This window comes from Labrus bergylta, chromosome 17 (assembly GCF_963930695.1).
Source record: "Labrus bergylta chromosome 17, fLabBer1.1, whole genome shotgun sequence".
Taxonomy (NCBI): domain Eukaryota; kingdom Metazoa; phylum Chordata; class Actinopteri; order Labriformes; family Labridae; genus Labrus; species Labrus bergylta.
This window is the reverse complement of record NC_089211.1, coordinates 24,496,547-24,507,995: the sequence shown is the minus strand read 5'-3', so window position 1 is coordinate 24,507,995 and position 11,449 is coordinate 24,496,547.

The following is an 11,449-nucleotide window of genomic DNA, read 5'->3' as shown; positions in this document are numbered from 1 at the left end:
AGGTCGAAAAAGAACAAAACCTTTCTTAATATGTTTTATTAAGATTAATATTTATTGGTCTTCCTTTCAGGTTTGCTTTTAATACTAAGAGTGAGCTGTTGGCCTTGGTGAAGATTTTCATGCTCTCTAAGTGCACTTCAGTGTCAACATTTTTACTTCAATAATAATACTCTGGTTGGCCTTTAACATGACCTCAGTTCCCCGAGAATGACTCATGGTTTATTCAGTTTTTTTTTTTTTTTATAGGAAGGTTTTTTTTTGTGATTTGATGACAAAAAAAAAAATCCTTCAATTCTAAAAAACTGCAGATCTGCATTTCAAGCACTTTCGTTTACTGGCTGCAATGCCCTGATTTAAGGTCGTTTGAATGGCCTCCTTGCAGTATGATGTCATCATGATTTTAAACTGGCATTTAATTTGTAGCACATATTTTAACAATGTTGAGTCATTTTAGCTTATGAGTGACTGAATCTTGACCCAGTTACATAAAAAAGCCCCTTCAACTTTAAAAAACGGGCAAAAACAAACGATTTAGCATATTGAAAGTGAAAACTGAAAAAGAGTGTTCCTCTACGAGCAGACGCTTACCTTGGAGACCCACTTGCATGCAAATAGTGACATTTACTACGGAATAAATGCCCTCCAAAGTGTTAATATTCCCTCTTTGGTTCTCGGTGCCTCAGGTGGTTTTCACTGTTAGAAATTCGATTTTTTATTTTTTTTTGGTTTGAAAGGGCACCAAGGGCAAGAAAGGTCAGGGCTATTTACTCTAAATAACACTCCCACCCAACATTACACAACAAAAGACACACACATCAGAAGTTCACATCATTAAACCCGATGTCTTCCTCGGCCGTCCGTGCAAGCCCTATTACCAATCATCAGATAAACAAACGCACTTTCTGCATCAAAACATCAGTAATGACATTTTCAGAGTCTGGGAAAGAATATCAATCCATCAGATCTCACAAAGGCTCAAACTTCAGAGACAGCCGTCTGACATTTGGAGTCCCTCTTTGGCATGACCTTTTGCAGCAGTTCACCAAACATATCTGGTGTCAATCTAGCCATTTGCCTCGGAAATTACAATTCCCCCCTCTCTCACTTTGGACTTGCAGAACAGAGGCAGAGGCAAGCAGCGGGACTTTGATTCTGCTTTTATGGATGCAGCAATAAAACAAAAGTAAATAAAATGTATAAAAAGAAAAGTTCCATTACAAATATGACAAGGTCTGTTGATTTGAAAGGCACAGAGTAAACCCCGTATTCGCTCTTCATTTCCTATGCATTAGACTCAGTCGTCTATGGACGCTGAGGCAGAAACAACATGGCAGAAATGAAAAATGTTATCTATGACCAGAAAATAAAATCAGCACCACGAGCTGCAACAGTAATAAGAAGCCTCTCTGCTATAGCTGACAGATTTGTTTCTTGTCTTGTAAGTTGTTGCGTCACATTTTTTACTGCAAAGCATTAAATATGAAAACATGTACAGGCTGCAGGTGCAAGGTCTTCATTTAAGGATAAGCAAGCAGAATATTATATGGCATGGTCAGCCTGTTCTCCGTTTGTCTCGTCTCACAGGTGTTTCTGTTGCAGGCCAAAGCTTGAGCAACAGCTCCCCCGTGTGGTGAGTTACAGAAGTTCAGCACTCAGGAGTTATGCAGAGAGGACAAATACAAACATCTGTGTCCCTTTAAAGGTGAGGCTAGATCCCGAAGACAAAAGTTATTCACAAAGCATCTTAGACCTCACTAGAGCTCCAGAGGTGGAAATCTGTCAGGAGTGATGAGGAGGACTTTTAAGGGGATGAAGAGTTTTTCAAGCAGAGGAGAAAATTGTGGAAAAACACCATTACAGTCACAACCTCAAATTTAATTAATTAGATGCATCAGGGTGTTATTATGAAAGATGTCTCATATGTAAAATCGTTCCTTCATCAGCAGCTATCTGACCTCTTTAATCTAGCTATGCAAGCTGCTGTCAGGGGTGCAGGTGGCCTAGTGGTTAAGATGCACGCCCCATGGAGGCTAAACTCCTCGGCCTTTTGCTGCACTCTCTCCTTCCAACATTTCCTGTCTCTCTTCGGGGGCGTGCTTATGTTCCCTGTTTTTTTGCCCATTTTTAAGACTGGCAGACTCTCTTTCCACTGGAGCTTGGCGACACCTACTGGACTTTTAGTGAACTAAATTATTAACCCATATCTCTTAAATGTATGGGATTAAACAAATGTGTGATTTTTCCCAATGTTTTAACTCTATTTTCTATAAAAGGTACCCCTTTAGTTCATAACTGACATGAGCATTGTTCCTTTCCTCTTTATTTAGTCTGCCTCCCTTTGTGTTAAACTTCCTGTGTTCTTCGAAAGGCCAATAAATCAAAGTAATTATCTTTATTAATGACAGCGTTATAGACACTCCCTTCAAATTTATCAAAATCCCCAAACAAACAGCTGTCATTCTCTGCTTTTCTTTTCTGTAACCCCTGGCAACAGATTATCCCGGCAACAGACTGCAGAGGTGGAGGAACGCACAAGTCAAGAAATTATAAGAAAGGCTCATTGTTCTCAGATTCCTCATGTAATATGACTGCCAGTCCACTGATGCACCAACGCCTCTGTCTGACTCTGCTGCAGGGATATCATGTTGTAAAGATGGGCAGAGGCAGACATCCTGTCATTCCAAACTGCTACGACAACAGCCTGTAAATTAGTACTTACATGACACGTTTGTATAGCATCCAGCAGAAAGCCACGTGCTGCATGTACTGAAGGTTATTACTCTCATTATCTGGCGTCAGACATCTGTCACAGCAGGGGTGCTTCTGAGGCTCACTGGCCACGCCCGCCATGTTGGAAATCCTGTTTCAGCCTAACTTTCAGTCAAACTAACGACAGGCTAAGAGCTGCAGCTGAGGTGGGTTTTAAGCCTCCTGATAAACCGCTACACGGGGTCCACCTGTCAATCAGGTTCTGACATGCCTACCTATGGATAACACGTATCATTCATAAAATCAAAAGGGATGTGTTGTAAAACAAATCACCCCCCGTACAGTGTGGGCATGATGACAATAAGTAATCAGACTTTTTTGCGATTTTTGAACCAGGCTGTAAATATGTTAATTTCTACTGTAAAAACTGTTTTTTTTTTGTTTGTTCTTTAAAATGGGTGTGTATGTGACTTCCGGGGCTCCTGAATCCAGCCTCTAGTGGACACTCGATGAACTACAGGATTTAGCAATTTACTTAATTTTTCAACACCAGCAGTTGCTGCTTCGACACATATTCTGTTAGCAGCCACCTGCATGACGGCAACAAGCTAGTGTCAAGAAACTGCTGTTTCTCCGATGGCCACTAGAGGCTTGGAACAAAAGTGAGTCAATCCTTATTGGGCTCCATTTTAAAATGCCTTTTGGACTCTACAAATAACTTTCACATTAAGACAACTCAAAGTTTTAAAAACATTGAAATCACCCATTTAGATTATATTTAGAATAAAACTGTGATGTGTTTAGGTCCAGGCGGGTGCTAGTTAGGCTAGGTGTTGTTTTAGCTAATTTAAGCCATTGAAGCCCTGTTTGTACAGTTGGTGCAGATCGAATAATGTTTTTGCAAATATTTGTCTTCATAAGGTGTGCTATTGGGTTAATTGTAATATAGAACCATCAATAAAGTCTCATCATTAATTTATATGTTAGCACTTTCGCGGGTATAGGTGTCTGCCTACTGTACCTGGTGTGTTAGCTTGTTTAGTGTTTTACTCATTCACACATTCCCATTATTGTTGTTGGCTTTTCCCTGCAGAGAAGACGACAGTCAGTAGTGATGAGAAGACTTGTTAGCCTAAGTAGTTTTCTATGTTCATCCCCTGCTCACTCCGCATGGAACGTAATGTTCCCGCAGCTCTCTTAGCTTCTTAGACAAATTATTTATCACCTCTGTTCAGCTACCACAACAGATAGTAAACCATTGTTTTGGATGAGATTATATCTAATCGGCCAGCTATTGACTTAATCTAGGCATTCACTTAATTTCTTTAGCATGCTCCTCTCCTGCTCTGACTTGGTTGTGGTGTGGTTATGGTAATGGAAAAATGGTTGTCCTCAAACCATATAGTGATTTCAATGCGACTACATCTACGTCTTCTATACAGTTCATGTCGGATACACGATGTTGCAATGGTAAAACACTTTTCAAATGATCCATTGGTAACATAAGCAATGAAAGAGTAAAAATCAGCTAAGATAGAGTAAAAGATATTACACTACATTTCAGATGTAAAGCAACCAGCTGCAGAGCCATGGCTAACTTTTTTAATTGAAGTACTCAAAGTGCAACTTAACACAGAAATTTAGCAGAAATCAGGTATATCTTATGTAAATGTCTTTTTTGAGTGAGAAGCTCGAGTACATTCTGCTGTCTTGTTGTCAGAGCTGTGTTTACATGGAGGAGACGTATAAAGCCATTTAAGTCAAGGCCTAGAGAAAAGCAGAAGAACATACTCACTTCTTACTTGGAGGTCACGTACAGTAAGTGTTTTTAGATCACAGTCATTCTGTGTAAATTTATATGCATAGTAAAGCTACGAGCTAACAAATGTGCTAACTTTAGCCTGCTAATGGAACAAAGCATGCAAGCCACAGGCAATTGCAGCTCGAGCCAGGGTCAATTTTGTGTAAAACTCCTTCGTTAGGGGAGAGTGGTTGCTGGTGCTTAAGGGCGACATATACTGGATCAAAAAGTTGCACATTCTTCCTTTAATGTAAAAACCCTCAAACATTTTAAAACCAGAAAGCTTTTCAAAAGCTGCAAGTGTTCATCAATGGAGATCTGTAGTTATTTGTATAGTAGAGATTGCTTACAAATCCTTGAACTCATTTGTTATTTTTATTTGTGACTCATTAAACATGTATTTGTAACCTGTACTGAGAGCGGTTTCCCACAGAGCGCATCAGGGCAAACATCCAACTCCAACCAACTCGTGCCAACATAAGCCCTTCATGATTTGTCAACAAAAACTCTTGACACAGGTGGCATCTTCTGCACAGAGCTGCTGCACGAAGCAACTGTTACACTGATCTGTAAATGGCGGCTCAGCTGAATACTTATTTCAACACAAAAATACCACCCTGTTGAGCGATTCATAACATTACACGGTATACCGACTCTCTTATCTGGTAACATTCTTGTATTGCATGAGTGATGTTATACGCATTATGTCTTCGTGTGCAACCCTCCCACCGGTGCTTTCCTTGTTTTATTTAAATTGCAGCTATGCATTGTGAAAAGTGTAATCTTTCCCAAGAGACAATGTGGAACTGATTAGTGCGGTGTACGCCCGAGAACACTGAGGGGCAACGCCTCAGACAGCTATGTCTGATATGAGACAATCAGACAGTCCAGATTCATTCTGTTGGTTTGACAACATTTCAACACAAGGTCTACTTATTGCTTTCAAAGCATTAAACCACAATGGTAAATAGACACAGTTGTTATGGGGATAGCTGAGCCATAACAATACAAATATGAGAGTCCGTGTCCCAAACCGCATACTTTCATACCATTCATACTACGATGTCACATGAGGACATTAAATGTGTTTAGGATTCATAGTCTATGCAGTTTTGTGTATGGAAGGATATCCTGGAAGCATACTGGATTGGCGATATTTTTTAAGTATGAGACAGGAGCTCACTCTCCTCGTGTTCAGTGACCCTACGATGCATTACAACTCTTCCGACTCTTCCATTGGTGGATCTCGCCAGCCAGCTAATGTTTAAGTACCCAACCCTTTTGCCTAAATGTTTAATATGTGGTATAATTATATTCAAATAAATACATAGCTGTATACCTTTGTAAGGGTAATGGGACGCAATTGCAGACTTAAAGTAGGAATTTGTGACTTCTTGATCCAGTAGATGTCACCCTTGAGCACTAACATTAAACCAAAACAAATTGCTACACACCTCCAACATGCTTAAGCCTTGGCGCTCCTTTAGAGACCTCCAGCCCCTTCCCCTCGCATTTGCCCAAAGGAGTCAAGCGCGAGCAGCAGACAAAATTGTCTGGCTCGGGCTGGAATTGCTTGTGGCCTGGATTGTCGGGTTAGCGCACTAATGTTAACTAACATTCTTCCTTTAAAGTTATCCCTGAGTGATTACCACAAGCGATTGAATAGGGGTTTGTTAAAAAGAACCAAAATAGTTACAAGCTGAACTGATAGGCTCTCTCTTTCTAAATAGCCCTGAGATGAGGAGAACAAAAACCAAACTCTGCTGAGCAGCTGACAAAATACTAGATTAAAGTGAAGAACAAAGAAAATTTCTACAGCTGAGACACAAAGGCCACCAGGCCCGTGTTTACAAAGAATGAGCTAGATCAGAATTCCAGGCACCAACAAACTACACTTTAAGAGCTGCTTGATATAGCAAACAGGTCAAGTGGTGCTTATGCAGAATCACACACTTGTAAAAGACAGAAGAAACACAGAGAGCAGCTCTTAGTATCTCTGATCGTGAGATAATGAGGTAGCGCTGAGTGCTGCAACTCAAGGGAATATATAAGCTTAACACATCTGGGCCAAATCCGGGCCAATCATTCAAACACACACCTGACACTGCACTGAGATGATTACCTCCCCACACTCAGTGAGTGACCAGTGTGCTCTCCCTCACAACTACCCAGACTGCTGTAACTGCAAACTTGAAAACTTCCTTTAAATCTTTAAAGGGAAGCCTTGAAATGAGAAGCACAGGATTTTAAGATGCCATACGTGTGAATAACAAATCTGTCCAGATGTATATTATGAAACACTTAATTTCTCTTTATGTGACAAATCTCAGTCCAGTTTTGCTCCACAGACACAGCAGGAAACACAATTAGTTCAATTATCAGTTCCACGTCTGCTGTGGAACAATTACACTTAAGATGTGCAAAAATAATTTACTGTTGTTTTCCTGCCATGCACAGTGGTGATTATAGCGTCTGTTGGGGCCCTAGTCAAAACTTCACTGGGGCCCTTCCACCTAGCAATCACCAACATCATAATCTGACGCGCACAAAGAATCTTCAAAATGTGAACACTTCTTTTTAGAACCTTAATTTTCCTTTAGTGTCTCTCATTGACAAACAGGTTTTTCACAGCATTGATACGTGCAAGGTTTAGCAGCGCATGAAGGGTGAGTGCTCTCTGATTGGCTCCACCACACGGAGGTTTCCTACTGTCATATTTTGCACATTTGGAGCCAAAAGTTAGCTAGCCCACGGGGCCCCCCTTCGGACCTAGGGCCCCAGGCAGTTCCCTGCCTTGCCCGTTGACAAGCAGCGCCTCTGGCCTCTTGTTTCATGTTCATGTAGTTTCAGTGTGTGATAGATAGATAACTACCCCGCCCGCCCATGTACATCTCTCCAATCTACCTTCATGCTATGTGTGTTGTCGGAAAATCTGACAGGCAGCTGAATTTGTGATCACAAATGTGCCGCATGGGAAATACATTTTGAATAACAAGTATGTTTTACTAAATGATGAGCTGATAGAAAAGCAAGCCAATTAATGCTTATTTCAATACTTAATTTGGTGGTTCGATATTTTGCATTATTTATTGGAATAATTTGACACCAGCTGCAGGATGAGGCATACATGGACTCATAATGAAGGACAGAGAGAGACATTCAACCAAGCCTCTTGAGATGAAGCTTAACTTATTTATGACTTAACGTGAGACGATCTCAAAAATGAATCCAGCAAATTATTAAAATAGAGCTGTTAATTATTACACTATAAGTATTTCAAATAAAAGTGGTTGATAGTGCATTGCTTGATTTCAGTTACGTTAACACAATAAAACAAGCTGCATCTTTCCAAGCGTGTGTAAACAGCAGTAAAACTACATTCCATTTATAAACCCAGTTCTGCCTTCCTGGAACAACGTGTTAAAAAAAAAGCACACTTGGATTTGAAGAGGAAGCACAAAAGACACGCTGAACGACTTTTCTTAAATTAGATTCTGTCCAAAAGATTTTTTTTTTTCCCCAGGACAGGAAGTGTTTTTTTTACGGACACAATCACAGTGATTTATTAGACAACAAAAAAAAGGTTGAAGTGCGTGCCGCACTTGGTCAACAAGATGTAGAGGAATTAGGTGCTCTTCAAGGGCAGGGGTCAGAGGTCAAATGGCTAATCAATAAATGACTGTCATGACGTGACGTGTTATCCATACGAGCTGACCTGATTGACAGGTGGGCGCGGTGTAACGGTTTGTCAGGAGGTTAAAAACCCGCCTCAGCTCCAGCTCTCAGCCTGTCGTTAGGTTGACTGAAAGTTAGACTGAGACAGCATTTCCAACATGGCGGCTGCTGCCAATGAGCCTCCAGCACCCCCTGCAGGAACAGACGGCTGACGTCACTCAGGCTTCATCCGTAAATATTTACAGTCTAATCTACAACATGGCCTTTAATGGCCCCCAAGATCCAATAGTGCAGACCAATGGGCAGCGAGGGGCCAAGATGTCTCCAGTGTTATCAAGTGTGCGCCTCCCTTCACCAGTGTTTTGTCACGTTTGGCCCTCAAGGTCTTGGAAGGATTATGGCTTCAGCGTCCTGGAACCACCCTCCTAAATGCTGTCTCTCACCGCCCCTCTTACCCCACATGTGAAGTGAGACAACAGAGAGGGGTTTCTGAAGAGATGTGAGGATGGACAGGGAACGCAGAGCCAGCATGTTCAGGCCAGAGCTCACCCTCGCTGGGTTACAATTTCTTTTAAAACAACAAATCCACTGTTGGCTGCATACTTCAAGCTTCCCATGCAACAGAGACACCAGAGATGATGCTGAATTGCATCTCCAGACGAGATTTACTTTTTTACTCTTCTTAAAATCCAATGAGTAGGCTATAGAGGTTTGCGACTTTAAAAGGCTAATGTAAGTTTTCACAAATACCAATGTGGATCCCTTCTTGTAGAGATGACAAACAGGGTCAGTACAGATTTGGATTACATTTGACATTAGGTCGAAAAAATGCTGATCAGCAGCTTATTCAAATCTTTTGCAGACAATCAAAGTGATAATACGAAGATGAAGGATAGCTATAAATAAGTATCATGAAAGCTTCTTTGTTTGGAAAAAATTGCCCTGCTGTCATCACAGGAATACAACTGGTGCAATTAATGTTAATATGTCAATAATGATGTGCGTGTGGCCCAGTTTCAGGAAGATAATCTTCAATATAATTAGTTCAACCTTTTATATTTCTGCTGTGACCAAAAAAAAGTGTCCTCAGCTGAACCTGCACCAATTAAAGTCGTATTTAAGATGCCGGCTTGGAGGGAAGAATTTGACATTGAAATAAAGAATTGAAGAAGGAATACATTTTTAATTCCTGTATAGGGTGGTGTCGTTCCAATATATTTAACATGTTGTACCGCTTAGCTTCTTTACAAGAGTCTGATTGACATGTCCTATGTGTATTAAAAGTACATTGTAGTGAATATGTCTTTCTCTCTGCAACTTTTAAAATTGATCCTGTCAATATGTCTAACCTCATTGTTTGTCTTAGGGCTGTCAAACTATTTTTTTAAATCAATATCTAACTTTCACCACATGTTTCAAATTCCATTATTTTGCATTTCAGATATGTTTTTATACGCCTAAGGCCCCATGTCCACCAGGTGTTTTTTCCTGGCAGAAAAACGCTGCCTGTGAGTTCAGAGTTTTTTATTTGAGATTTTTTTTAAACCCTGCTCAGACACGGAGCAAAGAGAATGTGGGTACAAGACACGATCCGTAGGCGGGGGAATATCATACATTTGGAAAAGAGCGCCGGTCATGTCAACAGTTCCTTTCTGAAAAGTTGAACAATTTTCAGAAGCACCTTGTGGCTGTGCACGACACAGACGGAGCAAACTGTGAGCCTAAATCCTCAGGAAGACTTTCTGGAGTAGATTGTTGTCAAAGAAAAAAAGAAAAAAGTGCTCTGCTTCTGTGCTCTAATCGATCAGATAGCCTAACGGTTATGTTGCGCGATCCATGTGCGGAGGCTATAGTCCTCGTTGCAGCTGCCGTGGGTTCAAATCCGACATTGGATCGACACCTTTGCTGCACGTTATCCCCCGCTATCTCTTCAGCTGTCCTATTCAATAAAAGCAAAAAGGCCCAAAAAATAACAAGAACAAAAAAAGACTAATTAAACTAAATCGGACTTGAAGCTGTTCGTTTGCACTTCCTGCCGATGTTTCTTCCTCTCTAGATCCTTACTTTTGCTGTTGTTACTCTCTGATGTACGTCGCTTTGGATAAAAGTGTCTGCTAAACTAATTGTAGAATCCATTTAAATAAAACAAGACCAGGTGAATCTGTACACAGACAGCAGATACACAATTTGATTATCATTTATCTGTTTTCAGTGTAATGTTCTTTGTTGCTCTACATATTAACATGACCCGCCTTGCCTATATGTTTTCTCTCAGTTGAAACATAGATATCTTAAAATCTTTCCCCGATTGTCATGTTTCATCAGATAAGAGGCGTACCAGTACTACAGGTACTTCTTCTTCTGTCAGTAAACCTTAAGCCTCTCATACCTCCTGAATACCAATACAAGTTTTCTCACCGGAGCGATGAGCTGCAGACTGACAGAGATGTCTGAGGAATCAACAGAAACAACGGTCAGATTACCGAGGCTTTAGTTGTCGAGTTTTGTAACAGTGTCGTAAGAACACTTTAAAGGAAGAACAAGAAACAAGAATTCAACTTCAAATACCACCTGAATTACCTACATTCTTGTGAACTTGTATCTGTAGATGACATATTTATTAAATTATCAAACCAAAGAGGAGGCGGCTCTCAGTCGGCAGGCCCAAACTGCAGTCAGAGAGGTTAAGGCAAGGCAAGTTTATGTACAATATATAGCACATTTCAACAAGGCAATTCAAAGTGCTCCATACAAAACATCAAAAGCATCATGACAGAGGAAAGAAAAGAAACATTAAAATAGAACATTCAAAAAATCACTGAAATTATTAAATCTGAAAATATGTTCAAATAAAAATCATTCAAATGAAATTAAATGAAATAAATAAAGTAAAAATATAAAAAGAGTTAAAAGTTACAGTGCAGAGTTAAAGTTTAAAATCTTATTAAAGCTGTTTAGTGAAAGGCAGCTGTAAACAGGTGAGTCTTCAACCTCCATTCAAAAGAGCTGAGAGTTTCAGCAGACCTGCAGTTTTCTGGGAGTTTGTTCCAGATATAGGGAGCATGAACGCTGAACGTTGGAAAAGAAACTGAACGCTGCTTCTCCGTGTTTGGTTCTGACTCTGGGGACAAAGAGCAGACCTGTCCCAGACGACCTGAGTGGTCTGGATGGTTCGTAATGAATCAGGAGGTCATTCATGTATTTTGGCCCTAAACCTTTAAATGCTTCATAAACCAGCAACAGGATTTTAAAGTCTATTCTCTG